General features: G+C 38.3%; 1 protein-coding gene across 1 annotated transcript in view; it reads left to right on the top strand.

The window, feature by feature from the left end:
• The window catches only part of p130CAS (Serine_rich_CAS and FAT-like_CAS_C domain-containing protein p130CAS), a 420,726-nt gene that overhangs the window by 19,440 nt on the left and 375,194 nt on the right, over nucleotides 1-26,092 (top strand). The gene's annotated exons all lie outside the window — the stretch shown is intronic.

Here is a 26,092-nt window from a genome sequence, read left to right as displayed (position 1 = left end):
AGCAAACCCCAATTATGTATAAACAATTAATTTTTTACATGCAGAGCCAACATTTTCAAAAAAAAAAAAAAGCTGAACAGGAGACATACACTCAATGAATTACCAACAACTGACTGTGAAACATATCTGGTACCTCTATATATGCAATTATATTAACATCCAAAGTCCATCCTTTTATACATATTCTGCACAAAAGAAACTTTTTGCTCCGCCCCATTCATAATGTTTGAACCTGAAAAGATATAAAACAGCGCTGCTGTCGTGCTTTTGCTCATTGTCGCTTCGGACGGCGTGGCACTTGGTCCTGCAGCAAGCAGAACCAAGTCAGTGGCTAAAGGTGGATCACGGCGTGACCACAATGAGGAATGATGAAAAGCAATGTATGTAAACACCCTCCCCCTTCACAACAACCTCTCCCCCCTCCTCAACAACTTCTCCACCCCCTAAAACAACCTCTCCTAGCCCTCTCCCTCACTACCCTACAATAAACCGAAAAAGACATGGACTTTGACGATCACTTTTTTCCGGGAAATAAATTTTAAACAAACCACAATTATTAGTAAAAACAGAAATTTTTCCCTTGATTTCTTCCCGCACCAAAACTTTCAAATTTGAGAAAAAAAAAATGCTTGAAAGACATATTCAATGATATTATGTTGGTGAAATTATATTAACATCCAAAGTCCATCCTTTTTTACATATTCTGCACAAAAGAAACGTTCTGCCCCACCCCCATTCATAATAAAATGGCGGGAAATCCTGTCAGTTGCGGGACTTAGAAAGTTTGTTTTATGAAGAATATGTAAAAAAAGGAGGGACGTCGGATGTTAACCGAAATGCATATATCATGCATCATAGATAGAGATAGATAGATAGGTTCTACGTCATACTGCGGTCGTGTCTAGGACACAACCCTTAATTTTTTTTTAATTTCGAGAAAAACGAATTTAAAGTTGGCTGTTCAATATTGTTTCTTATGTAATGGGACAAATAATTTCTCTTGCTACTTGTAATTTTTTTTTTAAATCTGGCTGAAAAAGTGAAATGTAGCTGAAGGAAAATGGTTAGATATCATAGGTTAGATATTCACACTAGATGCACCCAAATCTTGTAGTGCATTGAAGTCTTAATGTTTACATAGTTGAACTTCGAGAATGAATACATCGCGGTAGCGGAACTTTTCAGAAAATATGGTATATAGGGGAAATGGATGTAATGACGGCCTAAATTCCCCTAATTTGGGCCCATACATAAATTCAGCAATCGACAATCGACAATGCAATAAGACCATTTAATTTGAGTTTCGAGAATAATAAAATTAAAGAAGTTTGGGTCAAATTGTTCTTCTATGCACAACCATAGCATCCTTATGCAAATTCTATTTTAATGCTTTAAATTCTAGTTGTATGTTTGTTGTAATCTCTTAAAGTAAATTCATTCGGCTGTTTTCAGCTTAATCTGAACTGCAACTAAACCACACAAATCGCAACAGTTATTCAGTGCATTACTTTCGCGTTCGCATCGTCGCAAGTTGTCTGCACATATTGTACAGTCATCATTCGATCGTGCCCCTTGCTGTGTGTACACTGGTGGAAATATATTTGACTTTTCTGAATTTTAGAATCAGTAGAAATTATGATTTCCAGGTTATTCCCGAATAATTCTCATATGCATCATCGACTTCAACTCACATGATCTAATGGGCCCTTTTCTAGCACATTATGGCAGCATATACATGCAATCATTTTGATGACCTCTGTCGATTTGTGAATTCAAAAAAGTAAAACTTTTATACGGTTTCGTTATGCAGATTTTCGCCAGTGCATGTGTTACTAGCATTGACCGTTAGAACCTCCCGTCACGTTCAACGTGAAAAAGTAAAAACAAGCAATCCGAGCGCACCTCCCTACAATGATACCGTTCAACTGATAGCCAAAACTAGACGCCTGAGCTTCGGTCCGGTATGGCTGCTATCATCCCGCCTGGCAAGCAGAGAGTTGAAATAAATTCTATTCCACTTCTGCTCTTGTCACGGTCCATTTATAGTGCGAGACCCACATACCGATGTCCGCGTCCACGTTCATATGGGGTCTTGTGCCATGTGGAAGCTTTTCCAGGCCTCCGGTCGGTCAGGTCCCGTCACAGTAGTGGTAATTCAACGTTCTGTTGGTTTTCCATTGTCCGTTCCGTGATAGCGCAATGGACGAACGGTGAGAACAGCAGAATGAAAACCGTTCTGCACCTCATTTAGTCGATCATCTAGCGAGAACTTTTCAAAGCGACAGCTTTCCAAAATGAGGTTGATCCGCTGTCAGCATCAACGCTCACCGTCCGTCGGTGCGGTAGACGAAAGGCACCGTCGGCGTCGGTTGCTCGGTATCGCATCAACACGCTTGACTGGGTGTTAAATGATGAACAAATGTGTTTGGAGTGCGGAGACACATCAAACCCATAATAATCCCGTTCTACCGACCTTCCGCCCGCCGCTATCGTCATTCATCCGAAACAGGGAGCCTTTGATATTTCGATTCCACACCTCGCTGGCTGGTTGGCCGACTGAGGAGGACATGATGGCCGCGAGCTGTTTTTTGGAGGCTCAAATTACAGACCCTAACCCGACAGTAGCGTCAACAATATAGCGGACCTGTGTTGTGATAATTAAGTCCCATTCTGGAGACTACTGTCGACAATTTTATAACCAAATTTAAATTACAGTTCCCCCTCGTTAGGCCGAAAAAATCATGGTTGGACTATCGGAGGAAACTTTTGGATCCGACGCTGTCAAATTTTGAAACTTTTGTGTTGATGGAATCGGGGGCCATTCAATAATTACGCAAGCATTTAGCGGGTCTCAGAAATATCTAACGTAAGCATGAACAAGTCATAGGATGGGTGAGCCAGTAGTAGAAGCACTAAGGCAATTTATTTATTAAGAAAATATTAACGATCTGCATACAATTTTTATAAGTCTACTAGCTCTAGCTGACAAGGTTGCAAATACGCATTTCAGCTAAAACAATGTTTTTTTTTTTAAATTATGAAATAATTAGATGTTATGATCATATTTAGAATTGGTAAGATACAAGAAGAGGTTGCAAAGAATGTGTTTGACATATTAAACCTGTCTATTTCACTTCATGAGAGTCACAATCAGCGATTTTTCACACACTCGCTCACTCACTCACTCACTCACTCACTCAGAAATACATATAAAAAAGGGAAGGGACGGTCCAACAGGGCACCCGATTGAAGCGATTTGGACGGGGAGAGTGGGAATGCCAACTGCCTGTTGATAACTTTTCGTGGATAAAGGGCGGGATCTTCTCCCCACTCATTGGGGCATCTTCCTGTTTGGGCGCTTGTCTTTTTGACTAATTGGCTGATCAAGTTTCTGGAAGGAGATTCTTTATTGTTCCGTAGATGCGATAGGTGACTTTACCTATCGATCTATCCAATCCGTTTTTGGCCCTTCATACAGCGACATGTTGAGGACAATCAGAGGTTATCAAGCTTGATCAAGACAAACAGAGAAGAGAGCCCACTGCTGTCATCTATCATCACTAAGCACAAACCGCCTTTTGCTTCTATTTTTCTAGCGGATTTTTTTTTTCACAAAATGGAATGTTTTCACTGCAGACGACTTTTAAATTTAATAACCTTTCCGTACGTACCGTAAGATTTGATAACAAGACTCAAATTGTTGAGATATTGTTAAAAATCTAACACTGCTTCTTGACCCAAACTCGGCCTTCGAATTCTAAATTTTCCATAACTTTTTGCTGTTTTGATGCTGATCAATCTTCCTTTGAAATATATTCACAATGAGTTTTCTTTATCGATTGTGGATACTTATTACGCTCGATTGTGTACCTACTCCAATGATTGTCAATATTAGATCTACAAAACTTTTTGTACCATTTGTCCCTTTTCTGTTTAAGATGCAAAAGATCCAAATTGTACCAGCTGTTCGAGTTTTTCAAAGAAACAAACTTTTGCTCAACTAGTTGATTGGTACACGCTGTCAAAGCGTTATTAAGAACAGCTGTAGATTCATCTAAGTTACCGGCCGCGAACAGAAAATCCACGCTCCTCTCAACAAGATTCGAAACAGCTTGCTTCGAATATTTCCTCCAGCAAGTAGTTGCAAACCGCGGTCCATAACTTTTAGTGGCATTAGAACAGTCAGAACAAGTAAGGGCAGCTTAGTTTAATGATTATTTTGTCGACAGTGTTTCATAGATTAATTAATCCATTGCATTGGTCGATAAATCTGACGAAATAAAACAGCCAGTTAATAGTAGTTGTAGACATGCTTGGCATGCACAGTTGTACACATCAACTGCTCATTTGGTAATAACTTTTCACTCAGATGGTGACATTTATTTTTCTTTAAAGTAATTAATAGATTAGGCTCATAGTTTACTATAGATAGGCGAAGATTAGGTAAAGCTTAACATTTGAATCAATACTAATTAATTTAACACTTAAATTCCGAGATGTGTAGTGAGCATTTCTCACCTCATTTTTACAGCGCAAAAACAAATACAGTTTACTACTAGCATTAAAATCTACCTTTTTTACATATCTATAACAAGCTTACACTCTATTCAATCAACTGCTTCAAAAAGAACTATGTTCCGTCAACTATGTGCAAAGTTATTAGCAAATGAGCAGTTTGTGACCAAAACTGTGTATGCCAAGCATGGTTGTAGATTTGAAGTTTTTCACCCAATTACATTAGATGAACTTAGAGTTATTTGTTTTTCATTAGGAAAATCGGCTGGAGTAGATAATGTTAATGCTAGAGTTATTCAAGATTGCTTTCATGACATTGGCCACATCTTGCTGGACCTTATTAATGAGTCATTACAAACTGGACATGTGCCACAAATTTGGAAGGAATCCTTAGTGGTCCCTATTCAAAAAGTTGCTGGAACGATTGAAGCCGAAAAGTTTGGTCCCATCAACATGTTGCACACATTAGAGAAAATTTTAGAACTTGTTGTTAAAGGCCAGCTGTTGGAGTACTTAAATAGTAATAGTTTGTTGATATCAGAATAATCGGGATATTGGGATGGTCATTCTTGTGAAACCGCGTTGAATTTGGTATTAGCGAAGTTGAAAAATAACTTGGAGTGTAAAGATACGATTGTTGCTGTTTTTTTGGATCTTAAATGTCCTTCTGAAACAATTACTAGGCCCTTATTGTTAAGATCAATCAAGCGCTTTGGAATTACGAGTACTGCATATAAATGGTTTGAAAGCTATTTGTCTGACAGAACTCAAAGGACTGTTTGTAATGATTCTGTTCCCTGTCCCGTGGGGAATAACCTTGGAGTGCCCCAGGAAAGTGTATTAGGGCCCCTTCATGATGAGACTATTGATTGCATTCGGGAGATTAAATATCTTGGCGTGATTATTGATGACACACTTAAGTTCAACTCTCACATTGACAATGTCATCAAGAAAATTGCCAAGAAGTATGAAATTCTGTGTCGACTGAAAAACGATTTAACTATTGCCAGTAAAATACAGCTATACAAATCAATCATTTCTCCTCATCTAGACTTTTGCCCTTCCATTTTATTTTTGGCGAATGCAACACAAGTATCGAGATTACAGCGCTCACAGAATAAAATAATTCGTTTGATTTTGAGATGTAATGGATTCAGGAATCAACTTTGGTGCTAGACGCCTTACAATGGTTGTCGGTGAAGCAAAGAATTGTATATTTGACAATGGTGTTCATTTTTAAAGTAGTTAATGGTTTGCTGCCGCGATATTTGTGTGATCGAATTGAAAGAGGAAGTGACTTTCATATATATAATACTAGAAACGCGGATGAAATAAGAACACCACATTTCTTGACTTGTGCTTCACAAAATTCATTATATTTTAAAGAATAAAGGCTTTCAATTATATGCCTAGACATATCAAACGTTCAGCAACACTTACCGAATTTAGAAGACACTGCATTTCACACGTTAAAACTGTCGTTTGAACAGTTATCCAGTGATTTTTTTTTTTATGAATTGACATATTATGTATCTTGACGAAGTTACCTCTAACGGATTATTTTATTAGGATAGCTGTCATAACGACTTTTGACGTAGGACTACGTCTTTGATTTCTATATGGGGGTACACTTTGTGAAAACCGAAAATGGAACATGTAACAAATTAAGAAAGATTTTGAATGTTAATAACTCAGCTGCCCCTGGTTCAATTTAAATAATTTTATCACCAATCGCTCAGAAATATGGCTACGCATCGATAACAATGCTTCCGAATGTTGATTTTCAACAAGAAACTATTGAAAAACTGGTACATGTCCAGCATTGTCCAAAACCGTCGAATTAACTAACAAATCCACCAATTACCTACATGCATATGCTGCTTCCCCAGCACAGTCGTCAGAGAATAGTAAGTAGACGAAACAAGTAGAAGGGGCATTCGCCTCCGATCCTCGGGCGCGTGCGGTATAGAGATATAGATTCCAAGCAATTTCAAAAAACCAAAATGCACAGCATTACGAAAAGAGGTCAGGTTTCGACCAATAGCAGATAGATTTTAATTCTAAACAAGCCAAACGATTGGAAATTTATCTACCAATCTGCTGAAATGAACACTTAGTTAATTTTCAATAGGTCACTATTGAAAAATACCAAATGTCCAACTGTTGCAATGGTGATCAAAATTATCACCGAATGTCTGAAAACAGCGCATTCCCTAACACAGACTTAAAAATCGAATTCGATGCGGTCCCACTGAACGGTGCTCATTCAATCACCGTTAGTGGTGGTGTCCAGTCCAGCATCCACCATTTTCCAGAACACGCTAGTAGGAAGTGTTAAAAATCCATACAGAATTTGAGAGAAATGAGAATAATTCGCTTTGGGTGTATATTCAGTCCCCAGAAAGCCAATAAAATCAAATTAGTGAGAAAATTAGCTCTCACGAGTTCAATCACTCGAAGTCCCTCCTTTTTTATAATATGTAATATTCTGCACAAACGATACTTTCCGCCCCGCCCCATTTATAAAATTTTGGAAGGAAATCCTGTGAATACTCTTTAATACCAAAAAAACACAAAACTTAAAAATTCATAAATAACAAAAAAAATCAAAATACACCTCTTAAAGTCGGGTAGATGAATCGAAAATACTCAAGTTGACAGTCCCTTGGATTCTCTTCATCGACTTTCTCTTTGAAATAAATACTACAAATTTGATACAAATTTTATAAAAAACGGAAAGAGTTAAGACAATTGATGATTCGATCAATTAAAAGAACTAAATGTTCGCATTTGTTCCGTCCACTAGCGGTCCTACGTCATGTTTCCGTTCGTGCCCCTAGGCACAGACCCTTCTACTTTTTTTTAAATAATTATTGTAGCACTGCAAAAACTATTTCTGTTCGCCACGATATGGTGATGATGGATTTTTAATATTTTATTAAATCAAATTAAGGCCGATACAAATTTTATTCTCACTATTTGTCACCCCCCCCCTCCATTATTGCTTAGCACAGCAGGAGGCAAAAAATAATTTCATTCACGACGAAATTATAGCAGAAGAATGCGGATGAATGAAGAATACTTTTCTCTCTTGCGGCTTATCCTATTGACGGGTAAACACGAACTGTCAAATATTGTCTGTCTCGTTTTTTCGCATATCACTTTAAACTAAACAGTCCTCATTTCTGATTTTTCAAACACACCGATTGTCAATTTTTGACACATAAAGAGAGTGGAAGAGCGAGAGCAAGTGTTTTCATTCTTGCACGAGGGATCGCTTTTGACGTTTCCTTGCTTCGACATAACTGTGCAGCGCCTTCTTTTGTGTTTATGAAAATTCTTCGATTTCCGATACCGTTTTACAAAATTTAACAGTTTTCTTCCAATATTCCGTGTAAAGTTTATCACAAAATGGTATGTATTGATTCACATTGATAAAATCATGTATCAATTAATCATTGTAAACCAGAATTTTCAATTCAACAGGATCCTAAAGCTCCAATCGCCGTGAGAATTGAACGTGAAGGAAAGTTTATGCTTAATTCGATAGTGTCAGTAACGGTTGATACATCGCTGGTAGCCGTTATTGAGCAAGCAAGTGGAAAGGTACCCATGGAATCGATGGAATCGACGCTGTGTACACAGGATGTAAGTCCTTCGATAAAAACGAATTGTTCGCCATCTCACCTACTGCAACTGTAAAAGATGCAGCCACTGTGCTTGGCACTTGCACAAAAGTGTTGTGCATTCTGAAAGCTGAGATTCCTCTGGCTAAGCCACAAAAGTCGAATGCGTTTGACACGCTGATGGAGCGAGCATCTACTCTGAGGCTTCCCGATAAAAAAAAAAAACAGAAAAGGATGGACGTGATACCATATACAACAGAGTGATTGAACATGTACATCAACAAGGAGCTGGATTCAAAGTTTTCCAGAAATCAGAGATGGAATTCTTTATGTCCAGTCTAGTATCCGATCTGTGGCATTTGGACTGACAGTGGACCAAGTTGTCGGGAGCAGCCGTTTCAAAACCACCGAAAAATCTTCATTTTAAGCCAGCGAACCATGAGTCATTTAGAGTGCTGTATCATGGTGTACACAAGAAAACGGTGATTCCACAGCTGAAGAAAGAAGACTTGATTAGTGATTTCGACAAGTTGGACAAGTCGTTTCTGAAGTCTGAGAAGTGGCAGCCCATCCTAGAGGATGTTGTAAAACTGAGAGATTCGGTGGCAGACTATATTCACTATCTAGAAAAAGCTGATGAAAAGTATAAGGCGACATCATCAGCCACGGTTAGCGATAATCGCTCTCTGAAAAATATTGCATCTAATGATAACCGCGCTAGTCTTGTGAAGGTGTTGTACAAGGCTCTGGAAGACAAGTTGATCTCAATGTCGCCGTATTCCGAACAAAACTTGATCTTTTTTGCACCAATTGAAAGGCGTGCGAGATACAAGTATACTTCAGGGCTGGTTTTCGGATTTCCTGTTCAAGTTTACAGGTGTTTCAAACCAAATGCAACATTTGTGTGGAGAACTACTCAGGATGATAACGAATCAGCTTCAGCTTCTGTCATAGCTCGAATCGAACGGGACATTACCGAGCGAGTTTTGTCTGACAAAACTAATCGATTGGCACAAACATACGGAGACGTTGTCCATTGGACGCATGATAAAGTCAGCGAAATCATAGCTGCTATAACAGGTAGGTCTTAAGAGGATCATTTACAACTTGCGAGACTTCATTTTTAAACTTTCTTTACAGATGATGAAGAGCTCCCTCAGGAGAATATACAGGACAATAGGAATAGATTCGAATTTCTACTGCGGGAAGGGTTTCCGGTTTCGCAACAAGCAATGAAGGATCGATTAACTAAAACTTTATGATCAGGGGTGTAGCAGGTATGTAGTAATCATCTGAACGCTATCCGCGTCCTGCGCTTTAACTTAATTGGCAAATCACCCATGGTGAGTTTCGCACTTCCGTTTGCGAAGCAGAATTTGATCGGCAGCTTTAATTCCACGGACATCTCCATTTATTCCTTTCCAACGGTAATGGCAAAAGCTAACAATAGTTGCTATCGAATAAGAAAACTATCACGTGAACTGCACCGAAAAAGATAGCTGCTTCTGTCGACAGCTGAGAGCAAACTGATTAACCCTTATGTACATTAGGAATTGTTTGCATTCTTCTACACCGTGTTATGCAAATGGGAGCTGGGTATTCGAACTGAAATTTCGATTTGGTCTAATCTTTGAATTTAAGCAGACTTTTCTGAATTGATAATTCCATGCAAAATTACTCACAGAACAACAGGATCTAGCTTAAAACTGATACACGTTTGCTCAGCCAAGAGAGCCACGCCAGAGCCCTTGTGCTCTTACTATAAATGATATCAAAGAATCCACATATGATTTCTATATAATAAAAATAGAATGAAGGCAAATAATAAAATAAGGAGCCAATCCAACAGACTATGCTACATTCTTTCATATATGCTTGATTTATCTACGGTTCTCTACATCCGCACACCGATGACGTTGACGGCTTCTACCAAGAACCGATTGTACTAACATCACAGTCAGCAGCCAGGCGCAGGTCGTCGCGTCGGCCGGTGAAAGCGTGGAGAATTGTTCCATTAATATGCACTACGGGAGCCAATAATGAGCCTCCGTCGAACACGTGCGGCTTATGAACAAAAACGAAAAGATATCTGACTGACAAGAATAGAAGCACAAATTGAAAAGCTGGAAAGTTCAAAGGAAATTCTATTGATTCACCTTGGCTCGGTCTGATCGACGGCTGGAGAACTGTGATACACCTCGGCATATTGTATATTTTATACATAAATTGACTATTCATCGGGCGAACCCGGGTGGAAAAATAACAACATTTCCTCGAACTCCAATCTGTTTGATATGTATTATTGTTTGCACCCCGCTTGGACGACTGGAGGCACATATAAGTGAAAATTTGAATTCAATAAAGAAAGACGTGATGAATAGCTTTTGATCATATTCCGTGAATCGGACCGCTGTTTGTTGTTAATTGAAATCCGTTCTGGAATGGGGAAGATCTTCCGATTGATATTGCGGTCAGCCAAAGGTCATTCCACCAAGGCGCCACCAAGTCAGTCACCGCGCGCACGACCATTCAATGACCTCCGGCAAATTGATTGAACCCTCATTAGGAGTCCATTCTTGGCCATAATTATCACCTCTTTATTAGCGCCTAATGCTCTTCCCAAGTCATGTATATTTTTGCCATTACTCAAATCGATGGCTGATGATGGCCAATGATGCGTCACTCTTTTTCGCGCCTCGTTGATCGACAGAGACAGCGCCGCTCGGAATGAGTCAAACTCTCAAATAACAGCACCGTGTCTGCCCTGTCCAAGCAAACATGACAGGCCACTTGGCTGTAACAAATAAAACGCATCGACTGACCAAGCCGCGGTCTTCCAGACTCCTCGCGAATCAGATTTGTTTACTATGGAGGGATATATTTGCATTTTCCCAACGAGTGCGCGAGAAACACCCCCTTATAAGGTACCGTGCCAAGGGGCCATTTGTTATAAAGATTGCACTCGATGTGCCTCAGATTACACCCGACGCGACGCTGCCACTACCGTCGTCATTCATTGGTGCAATAACGCATCCGAGTGCGATCCCATGTGATCTAGCAGGTAGGATCTTCCCAGAGAAGCACGAGTGCTCAACCGTACCGAGAGCACAGGTAGTACAAATTTGCCTTCTATCTCGCGCATCTTAAATCATCGTTCTGCTTCTGATTAATTTCTTATTAATTCCTGTTGCCTGTTCATCCGGTTCATCCGTTCTAGAGGGAACGACATCATGCCACGACCGTCGCGCGGCGTGAAGACATGGGATACGTTGTTCTTGGAAACCGATTCCGCGCTCACTCGGCTGATCCTGAAGAGTTGCCATCCATCGTTTAGCATTCTCACTTTTATGTTTGAATATAATTATAACCTGTTGTTTGTTGCTTGGTGCGGTGCAACGGACAGGTTTGGGGTTCCGCCGGGTAGGTAGGTATGTCTCGGTATGTATACATATAACAAAGACATGACAGCAGTAGAGATCGAAGGCGAAAAGGAATGTCCGTTGATGCGAGGAGCAGCGTCAAGGTCGTCGTGAGGATCCCGGCCATCCGTGAGCGGGAAGAAATGATTTCATCGTTTGAGTCAACGGAGAGCTGGAAAGTTATTTTTAGGACTTGTTCAGTTTGCTCAGTAAATACTATCATGCGTTTTACACACCAAAAATTGGTCATGGAAAAAATCGTTTAAAAAATAATGCAGCAGGTCCATCCAAAACGATGGTTATCATGTTGACAACAATTAGCCAGCTTTGAACCATCCTACCTAGGATTCATTTAAAATTGAGTGGTTATTTGACGGTTTCCTATCAATATTGCAGCCCCTTTTAGCTACAAAATAGTTTTCGGAAAATTAGAAAAAAAATGAACAAAATAGGCATTTAGCAAATAGGGGAAATGGATGTAATGTCGGCCTAAATGCCCCTAATTTGGGCCCAGACATAAATTCAAAATAAATGGTGGTTTATTCCAAATAGGATTTTCGTGGACTGATGCGTAGCATCCACAGATAATGCATTTTGATGGTATTCGAGGAGCGCCATTAACATCGTACAGCGAAAGCTTGAGAACACCATTTGATGCGTTTAAGCTTCTTTTCACTTCAAAAATTGTTCAGCACATTATTCTGCTCATAAACGAGCATGCAGCTGAACTCAGAATGGGAACAGCTATCTGATGTCGAGTTTCACAGTTTCTTGTCTGAGCTAATAGTAATTGGTCTTCATAAGTCCCGCAAGCAGTCTATGTCATCCTTATGGACAACCGATTACTTCCATCGTGTTCCGTTTTACAATTCATTCATGTCCCGAGATAGATTTTGTACTATATTGAAGCATTTACGGTTTGATGATCCCAAGACAAGAGCGTCAACAATTAAATTGACTGGAGATAAATTAACGGCCACTAGGGATGTGTTTGAGGAGCTAAGAGTAAACTGTATATACTCCTATTCACCTTTGAAAACCGTGATAATCGATGAGCGACTGATACCATTTACAGGGAAATTTAGTTTTAAAGTTTACATGTCATCGAAACCTTCAAAATATGGGATGAATATGCCTGAAATATACAGATGTATTTCAGAGTGTTGGTAAAATATTGAATCTTAATTCATTTTGAATTTTTAACAATATACATATCATTGCATGATCACACTTTTTGCCAAAAAATATAAACCACCTGTCTCTGCTCGAACGAAAGCCCGCACGTTCGATTCGCCACAACCACAGATAATGAAAATGAGGGATGAGAAACAATCAAAAGGGATCCTGCATGATCTTATTGAGGGTTTGGAGGATAGTGACAGGGTAGTCGTAAGAACATTTTTTTTCCAGTTCTGCTGAACTCTGTGGTGAGCTGTATCTAAATAAAATCATATTGAGCTGGACAATGAGATGATCTAGAAGAGAACGTCGATCGGAATCGATGCCGAACAAGACAAGAGCAGTCCGTGCTAGTTGCACATCATAGCCTTATGATACTGACGTCGTATGTTTTGAATTCCAAACTGAGCTGTCCATCATCCAATAGGTCTTATTCATCAGAACAACTTTGTTCAAGACCGCTACTTTCTATTTAGTCGAAGTCGCAATCAAAAAGCGAAATTGTATACCAGCAATAAGAACTTGAAAAGTATGCTTGTGTTGTACACCATCCAATAAGTCTCTTTCACTTGAAAAACTTGTCCAAAGACAGAAACCTTCTATCTAGTCAAGATGTAAATTTAAGCAAATAATTTATTAGTGCCTCCTGGAAGACGACTTTTGACCTCAACTGTTCACCTTTCACTAGACCTTATGCATCTGAATAGCTTTGATGAGGACCGTATCCTGATGATTATCCTTTGCGCCCTTGTAGGAAATAAAGATAAATATATGTTTGACGTAGGACTACGTCTGTGATTTCTATGTGGGGGCACACTTTGTACAAACCGAAAATGGAACATGTAACAAAATTAGGAAAAGTTTTGAACGTTAATAACTCAGCTGCCTCTGGACCAATTTAAATAATTTTATCACCAATCGATCAGAAATATTTGTACGCATCTGTTAAATTTACTACTTTATCATTTTTCAAAATGTCACTATTGAAAATTGCACGAATGTGCAACTTTTGCTATGGTAATTAAAATTATCACCGTGCCTGCGAAAAGCGATTTCCCTAATACAGATTTCAAAGTTGAATTCTATCCGGTCTCACCAAACGGTGTTCATTCATTCACCGCGTGGTGAGTGGTGATGTTGTCCAGTACCCAACGAAAGGCTCCCCACAAGCAGCTAGCTCTCAAGGCTGCCCTCAACCGCTGATCGGATTCAGTTCCAATCACTGTGTGTGGTGGTGTCCGATCGTCGGCATCAGCAGCAGCTGCAGTGATTTCTGCGCGTGGCGTTCAACATTTTTCTCCAATACACAACGAAAGGCTGCCTGCAAGCAGCGAGCTGCAACCCACCTGAGCAACCATAGAAGGAGGAATAAGCCGCACAGCTATTGATCGGAATCAGTAGCTCTTCGTGAGTCGCTGTGGACCATCTATGTCAAGCGCGTCATACTAAAGAGTATAAACAGAGAGAGAACTCCACTCAAATTCCGATTCCTACACAAAACAGAAGCTCCTGTTGCAGTTAACAAATAAGATTTATTATATAAGACCACGTCACCATTGTGTACAACCCCATAAGGCTGTCCCTTGTAGTTTTTTTATATCAATAACTGGTTAACCTGCAGGGTCACCAGTTCTAACCGAAGAAATCACTGAATATATCGCTTAACCCTCCGTTACTCGCGCTGTTGTACTTTGTACAACACACATGAGTTTTCCATTGCCATTTTGTTGCTGAGTTACCAATCAATCTGAAACCAACGAGTATTCCTCAAAAAAATTGTTTTGATCTAAACAAGCTAAACTTTGATTACAGTAAACACCTAAAAATGCGGATAATAGGGAAAATGTAAATGGAAACCGCATAAACTGTGACCATACTACGTGGGATTTGACTTAATTGATTACAACATGGAATATATCAAGATCCTGACCAGATAGAAAGTTACTGTCTTGCACAAAGTTGTTTAGGAGAACATAGCCTTATCGCTGGCGGACTGTAGTTAAGAATTTGCTCACTACGCGACGCTAGTATACACGTGAAATTATCATATAAAAAATCTTGAGTTCCCAACCAGATAGAAAGGTACTGTCTTCGGCATAGTTGTTCAGGAGGTCAAGGCTTTTTCGCAGGTGGACAGAATTTCAGAGTTTTCTCGCTTCGCGGCGCTACTATACATGTGAAACTCTTGCATATAAAATATCTCTAGATCCTGACCAGATAGAAAGTAAATGTATTCGGCAAAGTTTTCAGGAAGTCAAGATCTTTTTGTTGGGTGACAATAGTTCAGAATTTTCTCACTATGCGGCGCTAGTATATACGTGCCTTTCTCGCATATTCAATAGCTCGAGATCTTGATCAGCTAGAAAGTTGCTGTCTTCGGCAAAGTTGTTTAGGGAGTCAAGACTTTTTGGCTAGTAAACAGTAGTTAAGAATTTTCTCACCACGTGGCATTAGTATACATGTACACTTCTCGCATATGCTATATATCGAGAACCTGATCAGATAGAAAGTTACTGTCGTCGGCAAAGTTGTTCAGGAGGTCAAGGTCTTTTGGCTGGTGGACAGAAGTTCAGAATTTTCTCACTTCATGGTGCTAGTATACATGTTAAGCTCTCGCATGTGATACATCACTAGATCCTGACAAGATAGAGAGTAAATGTCTTTGGCAAAGTTGTTCAGGAAGTCAAGATTTTTACGTTGCAAATAGGCTATGATCTCCTGAACAGCTTTGCCTAAGACAGTAACCTTCTATCTGGTCAGGATCTCGAGATATTTTATATGAGAATTTCATGTGTATACTAGCGCCACGTAGTGAGAAAATTCTGAACTACTACTCACCAGCCAAAAATACTTGACCCCCTGAACAAGTTTGCCTAAGACAGTAACTTTTTATCTGGTAAGGATCTAGAGATATTTTATATATGCGAGAATTTTATATGTATACTAGCGCCGCGAAGTGAGAAAACTCTGAACTACTGTCCACCAACCAAAAAGCCCTGACCTTCTGAACAACTTTGCCGAAGACAGTAACTTTCTATCTGGTCAGAATCTCGAGATATTTTATATGAGAATTTCACGTGTATACTAGCGCCGCATATTGAGAAAATTTTGAACTATTGTCCACCAAGAAATAGGCTTTGATCAACAACTTTGTCAACGACAGTAGCTTTCTATCTGGTCATGATCTCGAGATATATCACATGCGATAATTTCACATGCATTCTAGCGCTACGTAGTGAGAAAATTCTGAACTACTCTCCACCAGCAAAATGATTATGATATTTAGAACAACTTTGCCCAAGACAGTAACTTTCTATCTGGTCAGGATCTCGAGATTTTCCATGTTGTAACCAATTAAGTCAAATCCCACGTAGTACGGACACCGTTTACGCGGTTTCCATTCACATTTTCTCTATTATTCGCATTTTATGGGGGTTAAAAGTTTAGCTTGTTTAGTTAAAAACAATTTTTTAAGGAATACCCGTTGGTTTCAAATCGATTGGTAGCTCGGCTGCAAAATGGCAATGGAAAACTCACACTGTTGTACAAAGTACAACGCGCGAGTACTCGCGTTACAAAAGTTGGCGCGAGTAACGGAGGGTTAAAATCGTGAAAGTGAGGTTACTCATTGAGTGAGCGAGCGAATTTTCCTCAAAAATCTGCTCGAATATGAATAAAATCGAGAAAAATTTCCCCATGGCCGATAAAAGTAACTCAATACCTGAGTCGAATTCAACTCACAATTGCATTGCATTGCGTAGCGCCTGCCCAATTCAAATTCAAATTGAGCGCCGTTTAAATGCAATTTTAGCTATTCAACGGGATTCTACGATATTCAAAAAGTTTTCGAGAATTGGAGGTAAAATTTACTTAATCACTAAGTAACCCCTTTTTGCAAATTTTCAGTAAAATTCGACTCAATTTTGAGTTAATCTCATTGACCGTGTACTAGTGTACTCATAGGTGACGTATTATTTTTCTTGTTTTTCAAGCAGATTTTTGAGAAGAATTTAACTCACTTTCTACTATTTTGAGAGAAATCCTACTTAAATTTGAGTTGGTCTCATAGGTTGTGTATGGCGTTTAACGATGTGATAACCGTCACATCCCCAGACGATCTGAAGCAAAACGTACAAGCAAGCTCTTTTATAACCTCGCAACCGGTCGTCTCTCTCTGTTCTCTCAATAGTCATAGCAAACGAGCACACGATTGGTTGATTGCGGCCTAAAAGTTTGATAAATTTTCAATAGTTTACTAAAGATAAATTACTATAGTCTTAACTCCAAACAAATTTTACATCAATTCTGAACCAAAGCGTTTGAAAATAATTTAAATCCATAAATAAATGCCGAATTCATAAGCGTCTAAAACCTAACACTAATTCCTTACACACTTTCTTTATTTACACCCCAGTCCAAAAAGCTTAATTGTAGTTTAGAAAATCTCAGAAAGGCTCAGTTAACACCTCAAAACTGAGTGAATCTCAGAAGAGTTTAGTGAGGTGCACGACGTTAGGAATATGGATGTTAGACATATGTACGTTAAAAGCATAAGGACGGTTGACATAATGGACGATAGGTATAATAGACGCTAGGCATAATTCATATTAGAATGAAAAATCACCAAATTTAACATTCCTCCCTTCCTGAGCTGTTTGTGAACAATCTTAATTTTCTTTGGTAATACCAACATTTATACGAGCGGAATAAAACACATCCGTGATTATTGTTACTTTCAGAGTAGAAATCAGAATTTAAGGTTCGTTCTAGGTATTGTTTTTAGTGAGGCCCATCACCATTCTCTTTCTCATGAGTTGTTCTTTGAGAATAACCGTCTTTATCTAACGTTTATCTGTTTGAACGATTAGAAGTCCATGTTATTTTCAAATGTGATCGATATCCATTGGCGTAGCTACTGGGGTGCCAAAGAGGACCAGGACCCCTCCAGAATTGTCTAGCCCCCTCAGGAATATTGGGTGATTTTTTATACGCCGGTATTTTGTCAAGTAGTTTCGAGGTTTCTTTTCAATTTTATGGATTTTTTTGAATTTCTACTTTTCTTAATATTATTGACTAGAAGAAACAATATTGATAATTTATATTATATTGACATTTAATCGACAGCATAATAAGACGTCTTCAGACTCTATAAATTGACCAAGAGTTCAGGATTTTTCTTCACCCTCAGGGAACTTTGTAAAACTTAAGAAGGTCAGGTAGAAATTAACGAAACTTAGTTGAAATTCTGGGAACTTCATAGAGCTTCAGAATAAAAAAAATAGAAACTCAGGGAGCTTTGGAAAAATTCAGAAAACTGTGTAGAAGTGAGAACTCTATTTAAATTGTGGGATCTTCGTAGAAGTTAAACATTATTTAAGTTCAGGCAGCCACTGGCTGAAAGTCACTCTTATGAAGAATTTTAAAAAATAGGTTCAGGGATCCTCATTATTGTTCGGAGATCTTCATATAATTTCAGGATACTTTTTTGAAGCCTCATGAGCTTGGAATAGTTCAGTGAATTATGTACAAGTTCAATAAATTCCATACGTGGAACTTCAACGAAACAAATCAACGAGAAACGTAGAAGTGCAACAAACTTTGTTGAAGTTTTAAAAATTCGGTAGCATTTTGAAACGTTACATAAAATTTCATATAAGTGCAGGGAATTTTGTAGATGATCTAAAACTATTTCAGCAAACTTCTTAGATCTTCAGGGGTCCTCGCTTCAGTTTTGGGGAACTTCGTTGCAGATTGTCAAAGATTCAAAAAAGTTCAAAAGCTCAATAAATTTCTTGGACGTTTTCGGAACTTCGTTAAATTTCAAAGAATTTTTCAGATGAAAAGAATATTTGTAGATGATGGGGTCTTTCCAGAAGTAATCGTAGAATTAAGAGAGATGGAAAAATATAGAATTTGGAATCAATACAGGTAACTTCGAGAAACAAATTTTTAAGGCACGTTTAAGGGAGTTTTGAAGATGTTGAGGGAACGTTGTGTAGGTTACAGAATATTCTCTCAGACATCCTTCCCAAATAACAGGTAATATTCAAAAGATCTCCAGATATACGAAGATATTATTAAAGTTTTTTGGATATAATAACTCCATGATCTTGAAAGTTAGTTAGTCCGAGGCATCGAAAAAAAAAAATCATGATATGCTTAATAATTTTCATTTTTAATCAAACATTAGAACCTGGACATTTCAAATCCAGTAGGTATCTTCAAAATCTAATGAAAATTAAATTATAATCTGATTTTTCATGATTCTTCGATAAAACTCAGTGTTCACTCAGCTGTCGACAGAAGCAGACCACTCTCGATGTGTGTCACGCGATCGTCTGTTTACTCGGCAGCAACCATTGTGTGGTCCTGTTCATTGTTCTTAATCAGCAGTTTTTTCGGTCGATGCGTCGTCGACTTTAGAAAGCAACCGTTTAGTGATGAGTGTGTGAGTGTTGATCACGTTTTGCGTCCTTAGAGTTCTCTACCCCCGTTAGTATTAGTGAGCAGTTTCACTAATACATGCATTTTACTGGTTAAAAATAAAAAATAAACCGCTGTCAAGTCGAACACTTTGACAGCTGATTTCGTGGTTGAAAATAATAAACAAATCGATTTTACACGACTACACTAGCAAGGTTGTATTAGTGAGATCTTGCGGCGAGAAGTCAATTGCTGCGATGGAAGTGTTCAGCCCCCCGTTGGTGATACTGCCATACAATGAAACCACTGTAGGCAGCTCCCGTTCTGATGGAGGAGGCTTTTTGGATAGCGGAAGATAATGTGTTTATTGTGTTGTACCTTTTGACTATAGTTTTAAGATGTATTGTATAGTGAACAAGAATCCTCGGCTCTGTAAAGTTAATTCGATTGAGCTTTATCAAATAAATTTATGAACATTCAAAGAAAAAATAGCCCATCAGCATTTGTAAATAAACCGGTCCAAAGCCTTTTACTCACAAAGTGAAGGCCACCCACGCAAACCAACACCATCATCGGATAGGGGAAACTTCTATCTACACGATGATGTTGTTGGTTTGTGTGGGCGGCCTTCGATTTGGGCTTTTGAACGGTTTGTTTACAAATGCTGATGGGCCCTTTTCTATCGTTGATTCAGAAATCTAAATTTTGTTGTTATTCGTATCACGAATAATTCCTCTCGGAAAAATGATGTAAGCTTCAGCTTCCAACTTTTGGTTTTATAATATTTTTCTATATTCAGGCATATTTATAGTATACTTATTAAAATACTTTTTTTTAATATTTAATTATATCTTAGTATTAAAATAATCTTTTATTTGCATTTGAATTTTAAGAATTTAAACTTACAATCTGTATTAGAGATATCTATTTTTTTAGTTATAAAATCTTGAAAACATATGGGGAGATCCCAATCAAAACTTTTTATTTCAACTTTCAAAATTCTAAGAATTGTTCATTAACATATATTTTGAATTTTTCCTATGTCCTAAATGTATGTCTTCCATGTGAAAATTTGCTTAAGTTAGAAAATTTGAAAATTATCTCAGATATTTCACTGTTGATTAAATATAGATGATCTAAAAAAAATCTAGTTACAAAATTAATTGAATTATCTCACCCTGAGAACTATCTTACATTAGAATTTTCTTAAGTGTGAGATCCTTAAAATCCTTATGAGATCCGGACAATATGTAATTTCATTACAAAAAGCTTGAACAAACGATCATTCATCATTCAAAATCAGTATGCTTATAAGGCTCCCCGAAGCGTTATACAATAAAATTTAATGTTTCACCATACAAATAATAGTAAGCATCGCCATTATAGGTCGTATTATTGGACGAAGTATAAATGTATCCAACAGGAACATAAAACAACAAATAGCCTTACCGCATTTTGATTGAATGGCAGTTACAGAGTTTGTTTTTAACCGTAGTTTAACAAAGCAAAACAAAATCAAAAGCAAGCACCCCCCCCCCACCCCCTAGGCCCCATCCAGGAAAATTTTCTAGCTACGCCAATGTCGATATCACATATAAGGTCGAAATCAGATTTTGTGATGGGTCATCAAATTGAATGGAATTGTGCTTGACGCCATTAGGCCGAATGTGGTTAGACTGAACGGTTTACTACACTGAAACAAAATCCATTGTAAAAATATATACAATATTGCAGGTTTAAATTAAATACCTTCACCAACAGATTTTTGCAGAAACCAATTTCATTTAATTTTACTATTATTTCTATCAAAATTACTATGTATTTTGAGCAAGCATAGTAGTTTTGCTTGAATCATAGTAAGTTTGACAGAATTCATAGTAGGGTTATATTGAAAATAAGTGTTTTCTGCAAAATAGTATTCCTAACTATGGTCCTTGTTTCAGTGTAGGATAAATCAGGCGTTCCGAAGCATTAGGGCCTATCTGTTATGATCTATTCTCTTCATCAATTTTCTCTTTTATTAATAGCTCAGCTTGAATAACATTTGTCGGTGCGCTTGCTGTTATAATATTTTTATAGCACGTATTGGAAACATTTCGTAAAATTGGTTCACTTAACTGTAGCAATTCAACATCCATACCTCTCACGCCAAAATCATGCTTGGCATGCACAGTTGTACACACCAACTGCTCATTTGTTAATAACTTGTCATTCAGTTATTGAAATTTGTTTTTCTTTAAAGTAATTGATAGATTATGATTATAGTATAGTAAATCTAAACATTTGAATCAACATCAATACATTTTTACACGAGATGTGCAGCGAGCATTTCGCACTTCATTTTTACAACGGAAAAACAAATACATTTTATTACTAGAATTAAAATCTACTTTTTTACGTATCTATAACAAGCAAACTCTATTCTATCGACTGCTTCAAACAGATCTCTGTTTCGTCAACTGTGTGCAAACTTATTAGCAAATGAGCAGTTCGTGATCAAAACTGTGTATGCCAAAATCACGATTTCAAATCTCATTCCCGGGCAAGGCACGAATGTCCTTAATGTGTTAAAGGAACTATTCTACGAGGCCAATAAACATTGCTGCAATACAACTTGTATGAACTTTTCGGAGATGAACTAGCCAAAGGCTAAACATCTCCCTAATAAAGATTTAAAAAAAAACTTGTATGAACTGCTCATGTTTTAAAGCAAGAAACATGTTTGGAAATATATTTCATTCCGACTACTTAAGACTTAGCTCCAAGTATCTGAGACTGAGGAAATCCCAAACTCCAGACTTGTAGATATTCTTAAGATTCTGGTAGAAATACTTAAATCACCGGTCTATACATTTTTTCTTCATGTTTTTGGGCTAACTTTTTTACCAGAATCTTAGGAAAATCTTCTCAGTCTCAGATCCTGAGAGACCAGTCTCAAGTAGTCTCAGATGCTTGGTACATTATCAAGACCGAGATCAAAAATCGATACTCGGGATATTTAATATTTTTGTGAGTTGTAACTTTGAGAAGGGTCTAATAATCACAATGTAAACTGATTTTCTACCAACACATGATTATCAGCATGAAAATTTATGCCTAACGTATTTATGCCTAATGCGGTACACTCCAGAGCTCGAAGAAACTGCAACTTCTTTGCAGTTATGGAAACTTCAGAAAGACTCAGGGTCACCTCAGATATGTTAGGGAGAACTTTAGAAACCTCATAAAGGCTGTTCGGATTCGTTCAAAGGAACCTCATGGAAGCATAAAGTTATACTCTATAGAGATGTTCAAATGAGCGTGCACACTTAGAAATCATCGCCAATTTCGGTAATGGACTGTGTGGAAATTTTAGCCGGGGTTTTTTTTTTAATTGCACCTCAAGCAAACTGATTCGTCCTATTTCACTGTACCAAATCATGAAATTCCACAAACATCGCGTTCAGAGGAAGTGCGAGTGATTTATCTGCCCAATGTCATTTGATGGACTGTCTCATCGCGCACCACATTCACATCAAACCGGAGATCGTGCAAAAATGTGATGGAAATCATGTTGGAATCTCCTATGAGACAACAACCCACTACAACCAAGTGTCGCAAAGTGCACGGAGTACGAATTCTGACGTCCCCGGCCCCGTTGTCCTCGGAGAATGAATTATGATGGCAGACAGACGCGGGATGCATTGTTCGTCCAGTTTCAGTGGAATTCCCGGTTGGAATGGTGATGGCGATTTGATTTTCCTGTTGATTTAATTCTACCCGGGGAATTTCGGGGGACCAAAAATCGCAATTTGAAGAAACATTAAAGCTGGGAAGCTCGCGCCAACTTCAAACGAAAAGATGCTAGCAATCCTACTGCAGATAAGGCACGAAGCAAATAATCGTAGAAAGGCAAAGGGGGTCCATAGCTGCACGTTTCATCAGGCAGTAAAAGTTTATTCCAATTGCCATTCTTGTCGCTTGTGACAAACGTGAATCGTACTATGTTGGAACATAAAGGGGTAGATGTAGGGAAAAAATGGCACGACGAAACTGTGCTATTATTTTCAAATCGATTTTTTGTAAATAACCTTTTCACACGCCAATTCACGGCTCAATTTGCTGAGCGATAAGCTTTTAACGTGTTTCAGTTTAATGTTAAACATTTCCCGAAAATAGTTCCGGAAAAAATCGTCATGTTGTGCTATCCAAAGCAATAAATTTTCCATTTGACACCCTGTAGTAAGCAAAGAAGAATCTTGATTTAATCTCGCCTTGAGTCTGTTTTCTGTTGTTCAGCACTTGAAGTGTTGAAGTTTATGTTTGAAGTGTACACACGCAACACTCTTGGGTGATACACTCGTACTAAGAAACTATTACGCCCCTCCTTTGTAGAAGCAGGAGCTGTAAAGAAAGACAGAAGAGGCTTAGTCCAACTGACTATGAAGTGGCATGCAGCAGCAGCAAGAGAACATATTTCATGTAAACATAAAGCAAAACCAAGTGTGTTTTGAGTTTAATTTCTTAGTACTCTTGGTTTAAAGCTATTGGAGAAGATCATTAACATGAAGTGCGTTCTTTTTTGCTGCAACAGAAACAGAGTTGTGCAGATTGACACTAGAAGAGCGGTTCTCAATGTTTAACCGATTGCGACCCACTTGGAGAAATTCCACAAACCTACGACCCACCATGTGCTATTGAAATTTCGCAATATTGTAGACATACTGATATCAACGTATAGTGTCCGGCCAAATGGAATTGGCCGGATGGCCAAGCGGCCGAATGATTTCCAGCTTACCCAGTTTTAAATAAATCAAGACCAACAAAGGAAAAGGCTTCAAATCCATTTTGTAAACAAAACTTGTAAGGCCATTTTATCACGAACCGAAACCTACATTCGCAAACATGAAACACAATCAGGTAGAGGATAATTTCCCCTACCTGTTCATTTTGTTGGTTTTCGTTAGCGGACTTCGGTTCACAACAAAATTGCCTTACAAGGTTTGTTCACAAAATTGAATTGAGGCCTTTTCAATTGTTGATCTTGAAATGTTGACGGGCTTCTCTACACAGTTATGTTTTTAAAATTAGAAGACATTTGATGCATCCCCAGAAACATGAGCAGTAAGGTGTTTCGTTTTGAAAAAAAAGTGATAAAATTCTGATAGGTTGCACTCCAGTTCCTATCATTGCCCCAAAATATGAACCAGTGCAAACATTGGAAAGATTGTTGAGAGGTCATGCAATTGATTTGAAATTTGAATGAGAATTACTGTGGAAAAATTAAAAAAAAAATCACTTTACCGCTTCAACTTTGCTTCTACATGTCCAAACGTGGTGTAGTGGTAAGCGTGATTGCCTCTCACCCCAAAAGGCCTGGATTCAATCCCAGCCGACGCCGTCGGGATTTTCTGAGGCATGAAAGGGTCTTATAAGTTTTGTTTAGAAAAGTTCAAATGCCATTTTTTAATGTTTCGCGAGAAATTCTACTCAATTTTGAGTTATACTCAGCTGCCTTGCAGTGGTAAAATATTAGGAGTCCAGTTGAACGAAAACGATTATCATGAAATTTGAAGCAGTCTAATGTACACCATTGTGAATCAGCTTCTGTATGGTGGCAAAAGGGTTCAATCATCTCATACAATTTAATCACCTAAACACTCATGCAAAAGTCAAAAGACGTCCTGCTGCCAATACTTAGTTGTTCTTACAACGAGAAAGTTTCATAGATTCACCATCTTAAATTTGCTCCAGACGATAGATTTCGCGTGCACTCTCGACCTGGGAACAAAATGAACACCTCACCGGATGGTACACAGCTATAAATATTTAACGAGGTCGAAAACTGTAAGCAAAAGCTAAAGTTCAGTCCTTTATCCCGTCAAAAGCAATGCAGCCAACCAACCGACCAACAACGGGATAAGTTTTACGCTTGAGTTCCGCAACAGACATCATCCATAGTCTTCGGACGAAGCAGCGAAAGTTGCAGCTAAGTTTATCTTCGAAGTGTCATCGGTAATTTGTCGCTCAATTAAAACTATTGTTGGATCGGGGATGGTTTACTGCAAGGTTGGTATTTGAATTTTATTAGAAGAGTCCTTCCCTGTATTTGCTCGTGTCTACAGCACTTGCCTGAATGTTCAGGATTGAATCATAAAATAGTAATAATACCTTTTTAGAGCAATAAAACGAGCAGCAGAGATTTTGCTCGGATATTAATTTTGAACCAGGAGCAGTAATATGTGAGAAACGATATGATTTTCAGAATATCAAGTAGAAATTTACAATAGTTTTGGTAGGGACCTCCAGATCACCTAGTGAGTTTGAGCACGGTACTACCAACAATCAATACGAAACTAACGATTTTAAATTGGCTCACCACTTTAGTAGCCTATTGGTCCCAAGCAAACGATTAACGTACCCTATTCTAGTTGAAATTCTATTACTACACTATGTTTGTTTTGATTCGCTATGAAAGTTTGACAGATAACATCAGGGGTGTGTGGATTCATGCAGAACATGCAGGGGTGAGCGAAATAGCTTGGGACTGCTTGGGACCGTTGTTCTGGTACTGAGTGAGCCAAAAATAATAATGATTTTCTTCGGGACCCAGTGGTCTTAGAGTTACCTCTATGGTACTACCGTACTACCACGACACGTGACGTAATCTATCTTTGACATAAAGGATGACACGTAAACAAACATGTCATGTAAAATTAAGTGCTTCAAGACTGAAAAGATCCAAAGTACGTTTGATTGACGTGAATTTCGCGTCTATTATGACTGAATTTTATGTCAAAACTGACGCTCGTATATGTCAGTCTCAGAGCACCTAAATTTACATCAATTTTTCTAAGTGTGTACAAATGAAAATAAAGGAAAGATCTACCATAGAGGTAACTCTAAGACTAGAAGGTCCCGAAGAAACGAGCTCAACTTTTTGGCTCAGCT

Source organism: Ochlerotatus camptorhynchus, unplaced genomic scaffold (assembly GCF_037179485.1).
Source record: "Ochlerotatus camptorhynchus isolate MF236.1 unplaced genomic scaffold, CSIRO-AGI_Acam_v1.1 ptg000361l, whole genome shotgun sequence".
NCBI lineage: Eukaryota > Metazoa > Arthropoda > Insecta > Diptera > Culicidae > Ochlerotatus > Ochlerotatus camptorhynchus.
The sequence above is the reverse complement of the archived record's forward strand: the minus strand, read 5'-3'. Positions and strand labels throughout refer to the sequence as shown.